Source organism: Odontesthes bonariensis, chromosome 11, assembly GCF_027942865.1.
Source record: "Odontesthes bonariensis isolate fOdoBon6 chromosome 11, fOdoBon6.hap1, whole genome shotgun sequence".
NCBI lineage: Eukaryota > Metazoa > Chordata > Actinopteri > Atheriniformes > Atherinopsidae > Odontesthes > Odontesthes bonariensis.
Window position 1 is genome coordinate 25,189,753 of NC_134516.1, and position 20,143 is coordinate 25,209,895.

The following is a 20,143-nucleotide window of genomic DNA, read 5'->3' on the forward strand; positions in this document are numbered from 1 at the left end:
ACAAAACACAACACTCTTTGCTGCTCAATTTGGAATTTGTTTTATTCATTTGTGCTGCACAGATGTAGTCTCTCAAATAATTGAGATTACTATAAAGGAGGGGAAACATGATGGGGACTTATTTACATTTACAGTTATAGACTGTTAATACTGTTTTAACTTTAAATGTAGCACATGGCAATTTGAGTTAATTATTTGAATATTATATCATATTCATTTCATCATATTTAATGCATTCATGTGCGTAATTACATAATAACAGGGTTATTACTTTGGTGATTTGTATGGAAAAAGAGTTCCTGTGTTAAAAATGACTACGTTACCCAAAATACATTGCGAGACGAGAGAGCAAGCTAAGATGCAAGTGATATTGCCACAGCACCGGTTCGTATCCCGCAAGAGACATGACGATTAAAGTGATGATAAACCTTGCAATAAGTGCAGAACTGTGTGTAAACAATGTTGAGAAGATAGAAGAGTGGGTAAAAAATATATATAGTGTACGTTCTCCTCCTTTTTTCCTCCTTTTCTTTCTCTCTCTTTCCCCCTTTTTCCCCCCTTTTTTTTTTCTTTCCCCTCGCCGGGCAGTCCCTTTTGCCCCATTTTTGTGTTAGGACCTCGTTTGAAACTCTTTGATGTGTTAGGACCTTGGTTAGGACCTGTTAGGAAATGTAGCAATATGTTCGGAAAATGTTAGGATATGTTCGGACCTCAGAGACAGTCCAGAAACTGGCGGGTACGGCCACGACAACAACATACATGCATGTTCACCTTTGATATTCATCGGTTACAAATCATCATTTTCATGAAGGACTTCAACTCCTGAGAGAGACCTAAGTTATGGCGATCAAGAAAAAGCTTTTTTGTTTGTTTGTTAGAAATGGTCAGTCTTCGAAATATGTGAGAGGAAGGAGTTGTGTCTTCAGAGATCAATCTGTGCAGGGGCCCGTTGCACAAAAGTAGGATTTAGACATCCAGGATGAATTACTTAGCCAGGTTCAAGGAATCCAAAACATGGGCGCCCAGGCTTAGTTGGTTGCACAAAGGCCAATCCAGGATGAGCAGACACGGATTCATTAAGCCAGCTGAAAGCGATCCTGGATAAGTGCTGCACACGGCTTTCTTAAATAGACCCCACGATCGATCATAGATTCACTCATTCACCATTCCAACAAGGGCGGCGTATTTCTCCCCAGCGGAGCAATAATTATTAATGGAAGTATATGAAGAGGTGACGGAGAAAATAAAACAAAAAGGAAATACTGCCACAGTTAAAAAACAAAGGGAGCAAGCGTGGCAAACCATTGCTGACCTCCTGAATGCGTAAGTAGTGCACAAATCACACTCACCACTCCACTGAAATTATCACAATTAGGCAGTGTTCGAACTACGGGGGACTCGGGGGATCCGAGACCCCCTGAAACTGACAAGAGACCCCCCTGAAAACATGATTTGGGAAATGTTGGGGGGTCTCTAAAATATTGGCAAAATGTGATTTCCCCTGATGAGATATGATTGCAGACGCGATGCGTGTGGAGGTGTGGAGCCTGTGTGCGTAATTGGCATAAAGCTGTGCTGTCCGCCGCGTATGATTCTGTATAGCTTCTCATGTGTTTTCGAGATCCGCGCTCTGAGTCAAGCGCAAGCAAGCAACCAAAATGGACATGGCAGCAACTTTTTATTAAGAATGTGCCTGCCCACACATTGCCTGTACTGTTTTAGCAGTGAAAAAAAAAAACGCAATTAAAGGACTTGCAAGCATCTTCATCTCCTTCCCTGGGCATAGAAGACTCTGTGACATCAAGTTCTATAGGATTGCAGGTAAGAATTTTTTTTTTTTTTTAAATTACAGTTACAATTACAATGTTAACATTCAGAGTAAGATACTCATTGCATCGTATTACAGGTTTCCCCGTTGTCATTGATGCAGTGGACTGCACACACATCAAAATAAAATCCCCCTCAGGTGGCCATGAGGGGGATTTTGTGAAAAGGAAAAACTTCCACAGCATCAATGTACAGGTGAACATGACTTTTGATAAAGTTAATTAATGAACACTGTACATTGCCTGTGATGTGCATTAATTGGTTTAACATCTTATCATTTCAGATGGTCTGCAATGCTGACTATTTGATCAGTAATGTTGTGGCAAAGTGGCCCGGCTCGGTCCACGACTCCCGAGTGTTTCGGAACTCAGAGATTTATCGGCGCCTATCACAAGGTGAGCCACAGAACCTCTATTGATAACCACTTTTAACATCATGGCTGTGTTAAGACTGTCACTACTTATGAGGTTGTGATGGTAACATTTTGTATTCACAGGTGAATTCCTGGGTGTATTGCTGGGTGACAGAGGGTATGCCTGCCAGCCTTTTCTGCTCACTCCATTTGCAGACCCTCTGGAGGCACAACTGGCATACAACCATGCCCATGCCAGAACAAGGGCCCGGATAGAAATGACATTTGGCCTACTAAAGGCACGCTTTCAGTGTCTGACCCACCTGAGAGTCAGCCCAGACAGGGCATGTGATGTCATTGTGGCCTGTGCTGTCCTCCACAATGTGGCCTGCCTGAGAAAGGAGAGGGCCCCCAGAGTGCCAGCTCTCATAGACCGGGACATTCCTGCCATCTTCCCGGATGACGACTGTGGTCGGCTGGTCAGAGACCAACATGTGTTAAATTATTTTAATTAGTATTGCATGTTTATTTAAGTTGTGCCTGCAATGGCAGAAGATTTTTGTGCTGTATAGGCAAGGCAATTTTATTTGTATTACCATTTTTACAAACAGTTTGTCTCAAACTGCATGCTTTGATTCTGTGCTTTTTGTCTTGTAGAGCACTGTGAGACTTCAGTTTTGAAAGGAGTTGATGGTTTACTTGCTTTGATTCATCCTTGTTCAATAAAGGAACATCATGGTACTCTCTAATGTGTATTTATATTTATATGGTGATGTACTTTATGTGTAGTCTGTGGGAAACTAAATTATCTAGTGGTTCATCTAAAATCATCAGTTATCTAAAATGATTGTAATTAATGATCACAAATGTTTCAATAATGATAGTAGGTATAGTTAAATGTTTTAACAATATGTTCTAGGCAGTGGAATAAATATTGGTTTCCATTTGTGGCTACCGCTGACTGAGATAAGGAATGAGATTAAATAGATCCTGGAACTTAGCCTGGTCTGGAGCAGGCTAGCTTCACAGAATAAATCTCCATGGTAACTTAGGTCTGAACATATCCCACTTCCCTTATCCTACTTTTTTGCAACCGGATCACGGATAAGTTGATCCAGGATAGCCAACATATCCCCGCTTAATCCCTTATCCTACTTTTGTGCAACGGGCCCCAGGTGAACAGCTGGGCCCCACACTTTGAGAAGCACTGATTAAAGCCATGAGATGAAGTGCCTCCAAGTACAGACTGTTTTGGAAGCCCAGCACTCCTGAAAACAGTTATGGCCCCATGTTGATGTACATAATAACACCTTAAGGCACTGCTGGGATTTGAACCCAGGATCTCCTGTTTACTAGACAGGCACTTTGACCAACTAAGCCACAGCGCCACATGGTTCACAAAACTGATGAAAGAATAAAGAGCAGGAACTGGATCCATTTCAGAAGTTGTTTGTAATTCTGTACCTCAAGAATAGTTAAAGCCATGAGTAGAAGTGCCTCCAATTGGTTCAAAACTTCATCATATTTTGCAGATATTGTTGGGTTTTCAACTCAGACCCTGGTGTTCATGAGGAAGTCACTTTCACCAGTTACAGCCAGATCTCATGAAGCGGTGTACTTATTACACGCCAAGTCATTTACTGTGTTTTTACAAGGCTTTTTTATGCTTTTGCGTATTATTTTCTGCTACATATTTCAAGGAAATGACGTCCTGCCCTCAGCTTTTACTCTAAGTCTGACTATTTCACGGTTTGTACGTTCATTTTGATGTTATGCAGTGTGACAGGAGGAGAACCTCCACCGTACTGTACCCTAACCATTTGACGTGTTATGTGAACGGAGGAAAATTACACTCTGAAAGTATAAAATAGGCATAAATGAGACTTTAAAAGCTTTATGCTATTTATACACAGTTTCATTAAGTGGACCAGTGAGAAGCATTTAGTAGAAAGCTGATAATAAATCCTACAGGCACTGCTGGGATTTGAACCCAGGATCTCCTGTTTACTAGACAGTCACTTTGACCAACTAAGCCACAGCGCCACATGGTTCATAAGACTGATGAAAGAATAAAGAGCAGGAAGTGGATCCATTTCAGGAAATGAGCGCCAGAGACTCTCCCAAAACTAACTGGGACTTCTAAAAAACATTTTTATCAAGTCTGACCAAAGAACAGACTAATAATAACCATGATGCTCAATTAAAGGTCCATCATTTGATGAAGAGCAACAATGCAAAGCATTCAGTAGAACCCTGCTAACAACCGTTTTCTCATGCTAAGTCATAGCTAGCTCTGAAGGGCCACAGGCACTGCTGGGATTTGAACCCAGGATCTCCTGTTTACTAGACAGGCACTTTGACCAACTAAGCCACAGCGCCACATGGTTGATAAAACTGATGAAAGAATAAAGAGCAGGAACTGAAACCCAGTTCAGAAGTCTGGAAGTTTTGGAAGTCCTGAGGGGTGTTCCATGAAGCTGGATTCGCAGAAAGCTTGGCTTTTCTCGATAGTTCTGGCTAATCTAAGAGAGAGTTCCGCTCCAACGTGGCTCTTTTCTTTCAGTTGCTCTTTCCAGCTCTCTGCCTCTTTCAGAACTGACTGATATTCAGTTTCTGCTGCTGCTGCTTTCAGAGTTTCACACAATCCTGCAGTGACTCGGTTGCACTGCTTGAGCTCCTGCTCACACTTTTGACGGAGATGACGCTCACACGTCAAACAGTTTTGCACCTTCTTTAGTTTTTCCTCAGTCATGGAGCAGCCGCTCTCTGCTGCCACTCTTCTGTCTTTTTCTCCTGTCAGAAAGAAATGTTTCTTCAGCAGCTTTGTCCTCAGAATATCCATCCCATGCTATAAATAGCTGATCCTGTCATTCTTCTGTCGGTAAGAGTTCTGTCATTTCTCTGATCCATGATCTCCGTCGGCAGCAGAGGCGTTAGAGGGAATCCCCTCGGTTTGTGAAACTGGAAACTTCCACTTGACTGGAGGAACTACGGAGGCCTGGAGATGATCCTGCAGGAGCTGGACATCCTCTGAGTGAGGAGTCCCAGCTGCAGCAGAGACCTGGGGTTGTTCTTTTTCCAACAGTTGCTGGGTTCCTCATAACTTTTCTTACTGCCAAAAGTAATGGGACACGTGTAGAAACCCTCGGGCATATCGTCGTCTGCCATGTCACACCACTGAAGTGGAGGAGATGGTTTCTTGGTTTGAATGATTTTGCTTGTTGTTTTTAAGTACTTAAAATCAAAAAAATTTAAGATAGTAAGTAAGCATTGTTTCTAAGTGCTTGTTAAAATGATTATTTAAGATAGTAATTAAGTGTTTTTTAGGCGATGTGAAAACCGTTTGCTGTGACTTTCAAATCTGCTTCAAAAACTGGACGTGTTTCTTCAGATAAACTCCTGACCAGCTGTGAAAAAGCAGTGAAAATGTCTGGCCTGTAGAAACTTTGTGATGTCATACAAGATCAGAGATGACATCGATTGTGATGTCACTACAGTGATGACATCACAGCTTTGTGAAGGCTTCTGTTCTGTCTCTTCTGGTCTGTGGTTCCAACCACAGATTCTGGATGGAAGTGAAGTCCGGATTCCAGAATGTTGATTTGTGTTCTCTGTTAATCTCTGGACGACTTCAGCTGATTACTTCCTGTCACTGTCACGTTGGAAGGTCCACTTCTGCCAGTTTTTCAGCAGCCAGTATCATGTTTTCCACCAGCAGTGTTTCCCAAGACAGAATAATGTCAGTTTGTTTAAAATGTTGCCAAAATAAACTATTACAATTACAACAAATGTCATCTCAGGGCACTTCAGTAATAAAGTCCAATTCAGGCCAATTGGAGTTCAATTCATTGTAATTATAATCCAATTCATTCCATTCAGAATGAATCCAATTCATTCATACAGAGCAATTCAAAAACTATTTCCTCGCTAAGGAAACCAACAGATGGCACCGAACTTGCACTATTTCTAATTAGATAGAACTTTTTAATAGTTCTAAGATCATATCTTTCTGGTTTTATTTGCATTTTACAAAGAGTCCTGAGTAATTATGAAAGTGGGGTTTTAATTTGAAGAAAAAGCCTCAAAATAAAGTGATTTTTAGGAGTATGCAGGGATTCATTTCCATCTAATGAACGGGTCAGTTATATTAAACAGTGGGCCGTGTGAGCAGCAATCAGGGGAGTAAGGAGTTCACAGATCATAGACAGAGGCAACCGTCCAACTATTCAAAGCTTTTAAAATGAGTAATAAAATCTGACAGGTAACCGGGGAAGGAAGTCCTTTAATCCTGGAAATATTCTCCAGGTGATAGTCGGCTGACTTCCTAACTGACCTGATCTGGCTGCTGAAGCTCAGCTCTGAGTCCATAATAACACCCAGATTCCTGCTTGGTTTGTGCTTTTTAACATCACAGCCTGAAGCTGAGCTCAGATTTTTAACAGCTGACAATGACCTCTGTTTTCTCTTTGTTTAGCTGCAGGAAGTTCTGGATCATCCGGTTGGTTATTTGTTGGAGGCTCTTTGCTGGGCCAGTTATTCCTCTGTGCCAGCAGCTGAGCACCAGTTCTGCCAAAACTAACAGGAAACATCATCCTGCACCGCTGGATTATCAACAAGTAACACTGACCAAGTCAGGAGATTAAAAAGGATGCAGAGGACAGTCAACCATCTCCTAAACACGGGACTTGTGTTTGACACCAGTCTTTGAACTGCTGTGAGACCGTTGTTTCCTTCATTCGTTTTTCACCTTTTTTTCCAAAACTACTTGGTCGAAAGCTGTAAAACATTAAAAGTACTGGGTTAAAGTTAGAAAAGCATCATGTTTAGGAAATAAAATACACTTTTGGGGGAAAAACTTGGCCAATAAGACCAGGAGCTCCTGACCTGTCTCACACATTTCAGTAAGACCTCGGGAAATTGGACCAAAAAGGGCAAAACATGTCTCCTTTAAAGGACCAATAAGAGCTACATCTCAGACTCTACAGGCCTCAGTTAACTTGTTAAATGTGTGAGTGGGTCGGTGTGAAAACTCAACATCTTGGATGTTATTTCCAGCTTCTACGTTTAACTGAAATAGAAAATCTGAGAATTACGACAATTTGTGTAGAGCTATATTACGACAGTAAAATATTTGGCAGTGACTAAGTGCCTTTAGCACAGACAGGAGGGTGGAGGCGAGAGGAGACAATGAGGCTGATACCAGAGCAACCAGATGAGCCTCCAGCGTCCACCTGTCCTGATAGTCCCTCACAAGCAGCTGTCTGTTGTTAGCACGTTAAGCTTTGATTGGTCTGGGCTGGTCTGTGGCATTATTTATAACCCTTCACCCTTACTGTTTCCTCTCATAGCTTGTTTTCACCATGACAGCTGCTGGGTTCTTGCTGAGGTATAAGCACAAGCTGTCTTTTACAGTTTTTGTTTGATTGATTGGAAACATTAGTTAATATTGCATTCTTACTCTTTGTTGTACATAATTTCAGGGTTTCCCTCTTTGCCTTGTTGACTGCTGCTACATGGGGTTTTCCCACTAAAGGTGTGCTATCATCTGTTGTGGTAAAACATTACATGCTTGCTTGAATCAGCTTCTGCTAAACTTGTTCTCATGCACCCAGGTTCAAAATCAGCAGGCCAGAGCAGCAGCGGCACAAGAGCTGCAGGTAATTTTGGCTCTTACCAGGGAGCAGCCGCTGGCCGCCCGCTGACCGTGCCCTACACTGCTTCCAGTGACGTTTATATGGCGACACCTGTGCTATCCTCTGGTGTAAGTCAACCTGTTCTTCAGGCAGACCCAAGATTCAGTGGCTATGGCTCATTTGTGCCAACGCAACTGGTTGTCCAAGCTCCCGGCCTTGTCCAAGCTCCCGGTTTTGTCCAAGCTCCTGGCCTTGTCCAAGGTGCTCTTCAGGGAGACCCGAGATTCAGCAGCTCTGGCTCCGTTGTGCCCGTGCAAATGGCTGTGCAAGCTTCTGGTGTCCCACAGGCTGTTCAGACGGGTCCAGCATTGAGCAGCTTGAGCTCTGGCCTGCCTGCAACAGGATACTCTACTGTCACTTATGTGCCTGTTGACGTAGGATCTGACGCTGGCGCTCTGCAACCTGGAGCTGCCCAATCTGGACCACAAGGTAAATCTTCTGCTTGGAGTGTAGATAGCCCAAAATATGTTTGGAAGCCTAAAGGTGTGCGTTTTCATGTAGTCACTAGCAAATTTAGCCAAACTCTATTCTGAAGCCAAAACCTGCTGTGTTTGAATTGTAAAAAATTCCGAACATGTGTATTAAAACAAAATGACGCTCAGGTGTGTAATGGCTCCCTTCTGCTTGGAGGAAAGGCCCTTCACTTTAAGCAGCCTTACTGGGGCACCAAAGCGAACCCGAGCATTACACCTGTACTTCTCATTTGGCCTGCTCAAAATCTCTGGAGAGGGGGTTGAGCTTTTAACTTTACATCCTAGGAAATTGATGTCAACACTCTGTGCTTTCAGAACTTCTGCTGTGAAAAGGACTAATTGTGAAATGTCTCCACACAGAAACCCAGTGGGCTATTGCTCCCTCAGTCTTTGAGGATGCGTCAGCCCAAGCCCTCAGCCTCACTGACGTTCTCCCTGCAGCCCCTCTGTCACCACCTGGCCCTGTCCTCCAGTCAGGGGAGACCTCCAGTGTCACCAAGGAAGCTGAACTCGGGAATTACCAGCAGCAGACGGAGGAGTTCGGCTACCCGGATGACCGCCAAGGGTCTGGACCGGGATCTGCAACCGTACTGGTGCCACGCTTTGGTGTGGGTGGATCTCCTGACTTTGACTACAGGCTTTTGTATGGCTTGTACCCTTCTGGAACCTACAGCACCTTCAGCCAGCAGCATGAGAAGGGCAAAGACTACTTTCAGGACGTGCACTACTTGAAGGAGCATATTACTGACAGCCATGGTTCTGGGCAGCAGAAAAAGTTCTTCCCAAGTGCCCGCTAGAGCTGAACATGATGTGCAGAGGGTATGTTGAGTGGTACCTGCAAATGTCTTTATCTCAGTGCTCTAACTAATCTGGTTCTGTTTCAGATTGGAAAGCTGAATCCAACAGCAAAAGATTCTTTTTAGTCTTTGAATAAAATCTTGTCAAATGATCTCGCTTCAGAATGATTGACTAAGGGAAACAATGGCCTGTGTACACCATCTGGGTTCAAGGTAAATGGCAGGCATCGCCTGTCATATTTGACTCGGACATTCTGCTTTTGGTTTCAAACATGGCGTCTCAAAGCTCTGCATCTTGAGAGGAATTGCTATGGAAGTGTTAAATAGTTGCTCAACTGACTATAGCGATCAGCTACAGCATCCTTTACAGCCATTTCTCTACACCTGTACATGGCAGCCAGACACAACCCCTTCTATAGGTTGCTGAGAGCACGGTAGCCAACCTGAAGGCTTGCCAAACAAACGTTGTGCTTGAAATACTTGGCTGGATACTCCTTAAATATTCTTCTACAGTTGAGCCACAGCCAGTGCTGTCTTTGGCAGTCTTGTCAAATGATGACCTTGCCCAGGGTTATTTTTTTTTTTTTTTTGCTCAAGTTAACAGACTTAACTACTTGTATAAGTGGTTTATTCAAGTTAACATTTAACAATTTTTGTTTCATGTTATGCAAAGTGTATTTTCTTGAATATTTTAAAGATGTAACCTCATGTTGCTGATGGTCGAATGTTACGGTAACTGTAGCTCGTATACAACTGTAAAGGCTTCAAAATTTTTCCAACTGACCAAAATCTGAAGTATTTCCAGGTGGGGCTTTATATATATATTATTGGGGGTTAAAATCACTTTCTTTGTGTCTGCAGTCAAGTTGGGCCCTGAACTTTCTGCCATCAAGTGAATCAACTTTCAGCAGTGACGCTTTACCAGACGGTGTGACTCCTGTGACCTGACCCCGTCATGGAGTGTGCCGACTCAAGGCAGATGTTTTTCAACATTCGAATATTAATTTAATCTTTTTTTTTTTTTTTTGAAACCTATTCCAATTTAGAATATTCTTTGACCACCCTACCCTGTACCACTCTACTATTGTGCTTTAATAGGCAACTTGTTGCCTTTCCACTCTGTAATGGCAGGTTGTGCCAGAACATGCCTATTGATGTTGCATCCTCTGAATGCAATAAAGAATTACAGTAGTCAAATCCTGCAGTAACAAATGCATGGAGCAGTTTTACTGCATCATGAGACAGGACATTCCTGATTTTAACAATATTACAAAGGTGAAAGAAGGCAGTCCTAGAAACCTGTTTCATGTGCATTGAATGATAAATTCTGGTCAAAAATAACTCCAAGATTCCTCACTGGAACTATCTTACCATCCATTTACTTTACTCAATGTATCCAGTTTAGGGTAGTGGAAGCCTTTAGCCCAGTGATACTATTTTTTTTCCACAAGAGCCACATTGGCAGAGCAAAATCAAGGGAAGAGCCACTTTTATGACAACATACTAAGTCCCCTTTTGCAAATATGCATTTCTACATATAAAACATCCCACAAAAAAAGAAACAACATAGCCAATAAATTTTCAATTAAGACCACATTTACCTGAATACTGGAATCCTTAATACTCAATACTGGAAGCTGGCATGCATGTCCTTGACTTTCTTCATGTTGTATTTGTAGTTTGTTGCAATCATAGTGAGACATTCAAGATGAGCATGGTTTAGTCCTTTTTTAATTAAAAACCGACCCATTGTGCCTGCATCTCGCTAATGGAGCTAGCGTGCACTGCGGTCAAGTGTGACGGTGGTTTAAGCGGGCTGCGTTGCCAGGTTTAACAGTGCCCCCTTTAGGAAACACCATTAAGCCTTAATAAAAATACTTCCTACTGTGCAGTATTCGCTGTGTGTTATTTGACAAAATTTGTTATTGTTACCATATTGTTATAAGCTACTATGCGAGTGCAAGCCACCAATTAAAGCTTGAGGAGCCGCATAATGAGTATCTCTGCTTTAGCCTATCCCTGCTGCCAATTGAAAGAGTCAGGGTGCACCCTGGACAGCTCTCCAGTCCACTCTGCAAAAGGTCTAATAATTTCCACACTTCCATTCACTGAGACTCTGCTAGAACTGTTTGGAGACCTTTTCTAGAGGGCCGTATCAGAGAGCCTACTGTGGGAGAGCACTTTGAAAGTTTGATTGTGCCAACTATTGCTAGTTTAATATCAAGTGATCTGAATCGAAGGAGTTAAAAAATATTTTGCAAATTGATCATGTAGCTTTGCACTCGAGGGAATTTTGAAATGCATCTTCCACATGTGGTAGAATCAAGAAAACAAAAGCAGAGGAGATATTTAAGTCTTGTGTAGGATGAAAACCAACATGGGAAGATGTGATGCCATGTTAAGGACCGAGTCTGTATGAAGCAGTGTCATAGCCCTCCAGCTGGTGTCCCAGGTGAGATGAACAAAGGCCGCACACACAGGGGGCAAGTCGAGACAGTTGGTTAAGAGGGATGTATGGTTCTGATGAGGCACACAGAAGACACCAAGTGGTGCCAAGCAGAGGGGCAAGGCTACGTAGCATAGGCTAATGAGTCACATGTAATTAAAGCTTGAAAAAGGCCAGCGAGTGCAGATTTAACTGAAACACCTTCATGGTGCAAGGGCAAGCAAGGCAACTGTACTGAGCTTCAAGTTATTTTAGTCTGGGTTTGTGTAATGCAAGTCAACCATGAGGAGAAGGAAACAGGTAGGGGTGGAATTGAAAGCAGCAGTATTCAGTTTGCCCTTCAAAAGCAGAGTCAGCCTCAGTGGGTGTGGTGAAGACTCAAAGCTATGAAGTGAAAACAAACCTCGAGATCAAGTATTCAATACACAGACCTCATTTTATTGGTCAAGTTTATTTTGCCTGAGTTCAGCCACATGTTGGAATCTCCATGGAAGTGTCCATGAGAGTCACCTGCAGAAAACAGAAGGGGTCAGTATTGATACAGGAGTCTCAATACTTCAGACACGAGTCCAGCTTTACCTTAGTACAACTTCTGCCCTTTAGACCCAGTCTTGGCATCAGCGTGGTCAAAAGCATCCTGGGAGTATTTGGCGTACGAACTGGAGTCGCGGGCTCGTTGGTAGCCATTGCTGGACTGGACGACGTGGGATGAAGGGTATACAGTGCGCATCTCAGATGTGTCCTTAGGGACCTGGTCGGAGGTCCAGACAGACTGTGGGAAAGAACTGTCGATCTTCAAGTTCATTAGGGCAGCAAGGAAACGAGCAAAGTCTGCGTCCTGCGCAGTAAAGCCAGCATTAGACCCAGAGGAGCCGCTGCCGTAGCCAGTCCCAGAGGAGCCGCTGCCGTAACCAGACCCAGAGGAGGAGCCGCTGCCGTAGCCAGACCCAGAGGAGGAGCCGCTGCCGTAGCCAGACCCAGAGGAGACGCTGCCGTAGCCAGACCCAGAGGAGACGCTGCCAGAGCCAGAGGAGCCGCTGCCGTAGCCAGACCCAGAGGAGCCGCTGCCGTAGCCAGACACAGAGGAGCCGCTGCCGTAGCCAGACCCAGAGGACCCGCTGCCGTAGCCAGAGGAGCCGTCGCCGTAGCCAGAGACAGAGGAGCCGCTGCCGGAGCCAGACGTGCTACTACCAGAGCCAGAGGAGCCGCTGTTTTGACCTGAGCCCAGAAATTAGTTGAAGCAAAGTATGACAGTACGATTAGTCATGCTGTCAGTAGCCTCTGTATAACTGCCAATATGTTTAGTAACAAAAAACAAAGCTAAAGGACTATTTGAATATCAAGTGGGTCATTAAACCTGAAGTCTAATATATTGTAAGATTTGGTGCTGCATGATTATAGTTGCAGACCCTCTTCCCTCTCATTCCTACCAACATCATGGGTTGAGCATGTCCAGACTAAACAACTTCCCATGTTGGCTGCCTTTATATAAACTGCACCTAAATGTTGATATACTTGCTTTTCTGGGGGGGATAACATGTTCCAATGCTGAAGAGCAGGACACAAAGCCAGGAAATCCTGTTTGGATTTCAAAAGAAAAGAAAGAAACTTTAGTATATAGAACAAAAACCTAAACCATTAAACATGAAGACTCACCTGAAGAAAACCTTAAACAACATGTTGAACAAGACAAAACAGAAGCAACACAATTCAGATAAAACTGGTCAAAAACAGCAATCTAGTGACTGCTGTTGAGAGAAGATTTGTGCTGTAACTCATCTGAGGCTGCAGCTGACTTTATATTGGTGCTCTACCTGCTCTAATTACACTCATAAACCTCACCTGGGACCCAGTCAGATCGTGCTGCATTCAATTCAGCTCTGAAAATGAACACTTCTGACATTTAAAAAGGTTTGTTGCAACATGTGAGGAATGAACATGGGATGACTCTAACATAATGTTGACTCCTTGGCAGGAATAAGGAGCTCTGCAGCTCTCTCATCCAGAGGATCTAGAAGCATGGATGTGTTTGGAACATAGCAGAGGGTGTATTCTTCCTAAAGTCACGCTAACTGCCTTCTGCGCACTCTGAGATGTTTAAAGCTCAGATTAATATCTGAGCTGAGATGTAGAAACGTGAGACAACATGATGCAGATGTAGCGTTACCGGGTATTTATATACCTATTAAATATAAGGATTTATGAGATGTTCTTACAGTCTCTAATAAACCTTACCTCGAATTCAGGGCACCACCTACCTAGGTTTTAACTTAATTTAAGTCACAGTCAGGTAGGAAAACTGTTCGAAATCTTACGATCCTGGTGTTAAATTAATATTCAATCAATAATCAGTCTCATATCTCGCTACTTTCGTGAAGTTCTCGTTTGGTTGGACAGACATTACGTAAAGAAAGCATACGACACAATCTGTGATTATAACATATATATAGATATATGAACTGTTTATTACAATGATATGATCTTAGACATGAACCTTTAAACAAACAGGAGATGCATGGAATATGGGTGATTATATAAAACACTTAGTGAATATAAAATAAAGTATGGGAATGGAGAGTTACTGGATTTATTCAAATAGTTTGGGTTGGCTGACTATTTGAATCTAAATACTGACATTTCGGATTAATTTATCATTCTGTGAAAGCCTCGAGACATCCATCAAACCCACTTTAAGGTGAAAACGGGTCGGTCTTACTGTGCTTAGCCGGTTCGGACCACGGCAGCGGCCACGCGGGGTCCGAGGGGATTTCTCTTCCGCTCTCTGGGCCTTCCTGGCTGTGGTGGCTGACTTTTTAGCTTCTCAGTTGCTCCTTTCCACCGGGAAACGGGGACGATGGTGCCGAGGGCTTTGCTTAGCTGATCGAATCTTTTGAGTGTCAGTGGGTCCGTTGCTTCTCTGATGAAGTGAACTTAAGTTCACAGAAGATTAATAAAAGGTTGCTTGGAGTTGGCTTTCTTGGTAGGAAAAGGTGATGATGGCGTGAAACAGCAGAGGTTAGGACGTGCGACGTAGAAGGACGTGGATGGCGAGGGACGAACAAAAACACGTAAAACGTGCATCTTCAGAGTATTTCAATCTGTTTCTTTGTTCGGGTCTTCTTCGTCTTTCTTTGGGTCCTGCTCCGTCCTTCTCCTTCCTCCCCTCCGTCGTCTTCTCCACGGCTCATACTCTCATCTTTCCGTGCTCTTCAAATCTCTCTGAGCAACTCATCTGATCAATTCTCCATTGTTCTTCTCTGACCTGTTCTCCCTCTGAAAACAAGAGCGTGCTTCTGGAAAACAACAAGAGGCAAGAAACGAGAGAGGCAAGAAGGCAAGAGAGCAGACGCCTCAAGCGAGCCAGCAAACGAGAGAACTAGAGAGCACACAGAGCCAGAGACAGAGAGCGTGTGTTTTCCGCGGTTCCGGGTTTTGACTCTCGGAGGCGGGGCTTACACTACTTTTTCAGCCAATGACATGCTTGAACTGTGTGCATGTCTGTGTAAGGTGATCTGTGCTATAGGGGGATTTCTGGATGAGACAAAGAACTCTGTGTTTCTCCATTACTCCCATCTCATAGAACATTTGTCTCGGTGATTCTGAAAACACCACATCTTGTTAAGATATGCAGATTAAAGATATAACATAGACTTGTAATATAAAGACATCAAAATAACACACATGATAAAGACAATTATGACTTTCAAAATTCAGATGAATATCTATGAAATCGTGACATATAAATAGTGAGCCATAGAATATTCATTTTCTGTGTTAACAATGGGGACACTAAACAAATACCAAATAGATACCGAAGGGACATCGTTAGAAGTTAAATTGTTGCATATACATTGTCCATTTTACTGAGTCCTCTGGGATTTAAATGTTCAACTAATCAACACTGCAGACCACTAGGGGGCAATGTGGTTCCATCAGGCAGGTTGGGCATTTTCCACCAAAATCAGTTCTTTGTCAATATTTAAGCCAGAATCGTACAAATTGTCTCTATATGCGTCTTGTGATCAAGCTGGAAACCTGAAAAAATTGTACACGGTTATCAAACACATTTAATATAGTTTTAAGATTCGACTAAAAGTGAGTCTTCTCAGTTCGTGTGTAGCCATCTGGTCGGTTTGCTGGTGAAAAGCGGTGTTAAAGTGTCAACTTTCGAGTTATGGTCTAGATAAGATAGTAAGTGTCCCACATTTCCAAGAGTGAGTTCGACTCCCCAAAAGCTCTTAAGGGTGTTGTAAATTAGGCAGTTTCTGTCTCTTTTTCCTTTGTGGAAAGAAAATGAAGATCTGGTTTATATCCACATACGTAAACATCCCCCACAGGAATGTTGGTTTTGTCAAAGTTTGAAAAACTCTTAATCCACACGGCACTGTGACTGCTACACAGAGCTGCTCTTTTATTAAGTGATATGGAGGAGATCTTAGATTTATTTCACATGAACTTGATTAAATCGAACATAACGGAGGTTAAATGTTTAAAGCACCTTGTGCCATCATTTTGTTCATATCTGGAAGTGTTTCTCAAATTTGTCTTGATGATTTCTGTGGATTTCCATCATTCCTCCTGAAAACTTGTTGCCTTGTGAGAACAACCACAGACTCCCACAGACTCCCTGTGACACAGCAAACTTCCAACATAGGAATTGTGACATTTGAGCACTTTATAGTCTGTAGGCGACTGTTTTCTGTTCTTTGTACTGTGGAGGCTTTACCAGCCATCAGTGAGGTGGAACTGTACTGAAAATACACTGAAGTTAAAGTTACATTTTTAACTCATTTAAAGGGAAAATATGTCTGTTTGAATAATGACCTTTTTTAATATGGGTCTAAGTTTCTGAGAAAGTATTTTTTACTGTAAAATGTTGACTGTCACACCTGAACTTCATATTTATATATGAAAATGAGAATATTTATATCCCCAGGTTGTTTTAATTCTGAAAACTAACATTTGTTACAGTAGTTCACATCATCTGTCCTCATAATTACTTTCATAAAATCCAACAAAGACCAGACTTTATCATGTTCATATTTAAACTGCAACCTGCAGGTTAACAATGTGAGTGACTTAAAGTGTGGAAACAAGTCCACAGAAGTTTTTCTTTTAATTATATGTCAGTATATGTCGACTATGTGCAAGTAGTCCCCACAGGCAGTGTCCTTGCTGTAGGGACAACCAGGTAAGACATCTGATTCTCACATATAGATGGAACATTTGATGTTGCATTATGCCCAGTATTAATCAGACATGTTTGTTCATGTTCCAGACAGGATAGTGAATGCTTTTGTGCACAGTCCACTGTGTGGTTGTACAGCTCACGACTTAACTGAATATATTCCAACACCTGGCTCGCCTTCTTGCGTCCAAATGTAGAACAAAACAGATGTTTGATCTGTAAAATCTGATGTAATGAACAGAATCCATGAGAGTTGTTTGATTTATTAATTTATTTAATACATTTATTCTAACCCTCCCCGGGCTCTGGGGAGGATTCATCCCTCCATCAGACCTGTTGGCACTGATTTTCAGTCCACTTCTTGTGTCATTTAGCACAGCTCAGCCTTTTCTCCCCGTTTCCCCTCCTTAAGAACGGCTTCTTGACAGCCACCCTTCCATGGATTCATTTCTGATGAGGCTTCATTGAACAGCTGAAGGTCCAGATGCATCCCTGGGAATCACCCATTTTCTGCAAAAATGCCATTTCATGCATGTTAAACTGTTATTTTATAGATGCAACAAAAGAAATGGGAACAGATGACAAATTCTTCCCATCCCTGAATTTTAGCTTGAGCAGCTACTGATGATGCAGCCCTTTTGGCCACCTGGTACCTGGCAATGATGACCTTCTGGCCACACAGCTCTGCAATTGAGGCTGAGAGGCGCCTTTCAGGTTCCATGACCCAACCTCAATGTATACATTTAATTTAAAAAAAAAAAAAAAAAAAAAAAAAAAAAACCCAAAACTCAGCTTTGTGTTTAAGATGTAATGAACAGGGTCCTCCACTAGATGTTTGCCCACACCACCTGATCCAACTTACTTCCAGGTACTGAGTAAGTGACAACATTGAGCCAATAAATTTTGTTCCCAAGTCACTAGATGCAAGTAGCTGCCACATCTATTGATTTGTGTAGCACGAGCTTCAATACAAGTATTGAAAGTAACAGACCTTTGCAGCCCCAGAAGATAGTTATGAAGCCACCATCGGTCATGGACTTGCAGAAACTACTGTCCAGGTTTCACATGGCCCCAGCATCTGATGGGTCTGCCCTTACCCAAAGCCGCCTTCATTTAAACGCAGGATCCACCGCTGAAAGGTTAGTGGCTTCTTCTTCTTCCATCAGTTTGAACTTGAAATCATGCTGCATTCACTTGACCTAAAACTGGGAAGTTAAGAATCTTTCGCTCTTACTTTCTGCTTCATTATTAAAGATAAATTCCAGTTAACTTCAGGAGATTTTATATTAACTATATTAACTTCCTTTGATGTTTGATGAGTGGAAAATGTCATTTCTGTCTTTTGTTTTCTTTAATTAAATTTAGTCACATTGAACGCTAACTGCTAAGATATTTCAGGATGAGTTTTCTGGTGAATAAAATATTCACAGTAAAACTCGGTAGCATTCCAACTTTATAACTTGTATTCTTATTCTTTTTATCAAAGCAAACTGTTCAAACACGGTTTAAATGTCTGTTTAGTAGAATTTCCTCAGGGGACGTCTCTCCTGACCCAAACAGCACAAAGTCCACTTTCAGACAGAAGTACGGTAGTCTGAGAGGGACAAATTTTACCTTGTTGAATCTTAATAAATACAATTAAACAGTTTTAAAAGACAGATCTTTAATCCTGCAGGGTCGAGCTGCCCTCAGATGTAGATTTGATCCGTGCACACAAACTCTGGTTCATGTCGCCATCATGGCTCCCAACAGTCGGAAGTGGGCTAATAAACCACAGCTTCCATATGAAGGCGACTCACAGCTGCAGGCACTTGGTTTTACTTCCGTTTGGCCACATTTACAAGATTTTAAGCCTGATTTCCACATTCCAGACAAACAGCTGAAATCTGAGACGTTCAGCTTCAAACGGGCGAGTTTTAGCAGAAAACACCAGCAGAGAGTCTGTTGCAGCTCTGAAAGACCTCCGAAGGGGAAGTCTGAACTGGTGTTCAGGTCGTTTTTTACTGTCTGTAAAGAGTTAACCGTTTTGCTTAGCCACCGGGACGCCGTCCGATGTTTCCCTGGAAGAAGAAAAGCAGATGGAAGACTCTGTGGGCGACCTTTCCAGCAGAGGATGTGAAACATGGAAGTCTGCTTCACGTCCCCTACCAGGAAACCGGATCAGTGGTGCAGCGCTCTCTGAGTTTTCCCAGTCGTAATCGAATGCAGCGTGACACGACTGGAACCAGGCGCCGCTCCGGCCGTCTCCGGCCTCCAGCAGGACGTTGGCTCAGGGGAAAACACGCCGCTCCTCCCCATGAACGCAACAGGAAAGCTAACATGAAACCACCAGCCAGCACAGGAAAACACGAGGCTCAGCGTCACTCCGAGCGTCTCTTTGCTCCAATAAAGTTTGTACAAACTGGTTTCCTCCTTCAGGACTGAGCCGGCTGCAGTTTGTGCTCCGAGGCCGACGGAGCCTCGATGATTTCTCCGGACACGAACAACTCCTGAAACACAAACGGCTTTCGGTCAGTCTGGATTTCCTTAAACATTTCAACCTTTTTCTCTCACAGCGGAGCTCCAAATGAGATCAATCAGAGTCAGTAAAAAGTCTGAACCCAAGAGAAACCAACCTCACATTAGTGTCTAACGTTTTTATGGCCTTAGAATGAACCACTTACTTCCCACACGTCAGGCCGGCCATCTTACCACCATGAAAAGGCACAAAGAAGAAGAGTCCTGTTCAAGAATAAACCCTGATGTGGCTATTCCCAGAAGCCCATTTTCTCCCAGACGGGTCATTCAGCCTAAACTTAGGTGGATGGACTTTGGGATGGTTGCCATCTCCAACTTGGCTTGATAACCGAAAACATTAAACTTTTAAGAAAATAAGATGAACTTAATGTTGTTCCTCTGCGGTTTTGACTTTCACATCCAGGTTTAAGCAGGAGCTGATCTGGAACTGCTTTTCCTGCTAAAAGCTGTTTTTTTACCAACTGGAGCAGGGTGAGCAACCTGAGGATTCAGCAGCTACCTGATCATAGATGACTTTAACAATGAGCGAGCAGCTGGGACAGGTGGCCACCTCCTCGCCGTTCTCCAGGTCCTCCTTAAAGGATAAGACCGGTTTTTTGACATTGGGCCCTTGATTTCACATTATAACATGATGTTCTACTCACCCCTGCTTGTTGTTGGTCATTTGGAGCTGTTCCGAAGATATTCGAGAGGTGTCTGGCTGCTCTCTTGAGATATTCGGCCATGAAACGGTTTCCTATGGGCAAGCTTATACAGGCACAAACTATGCTGTTTATAATTTATTAATTACTGTACACTAGCACTGATAACGTGGAGGTGCGTTGCTTTCTTAAAAAAATCCGGGTTACTA

The 20,143-nt window shown here is 42.9% G+C and overlaps 3 non-coding genes across 3 annotated transcripts; all 3 read right to left on the minus strand.

The window, feature by feature from the left end:
* Positions 1–3,493: 3,493 nt before the first annotated feature.
* On the minus strand, positions 3,494–3,567 carry trnat-agu (transfer RNA threonine (anticodon AGU)). The gene has a single exon. It is a non-coding gene; the product is annotated as a tRNA-Thr (tRNA).
* A 581-nt stretch (positions 3,568–4,148) lies between these two features.
* trnat-agu (transfer RNA threonine (anticodon AGU)) lies at positions 4,149–4,222 on the minus strand. Its single transcript has one exon. It is a non-coding gene; the product is annotated as a tRNA-Thr (tRNA).
* Positions 4,223–4,484: 262 nt separating this feature from the next.
* trnat-agu (transfer RNA threonine (anticodon AGU)) lies at positions 4,485–4,558 on the minus strand. The gene has a single exon. It is a non-coding gene; the product is annotated as a tRNA-Thr (tRNA).
* Between the last annotated feature and the right edge of the window lie 15,585 nt (positions 4,559–20,143).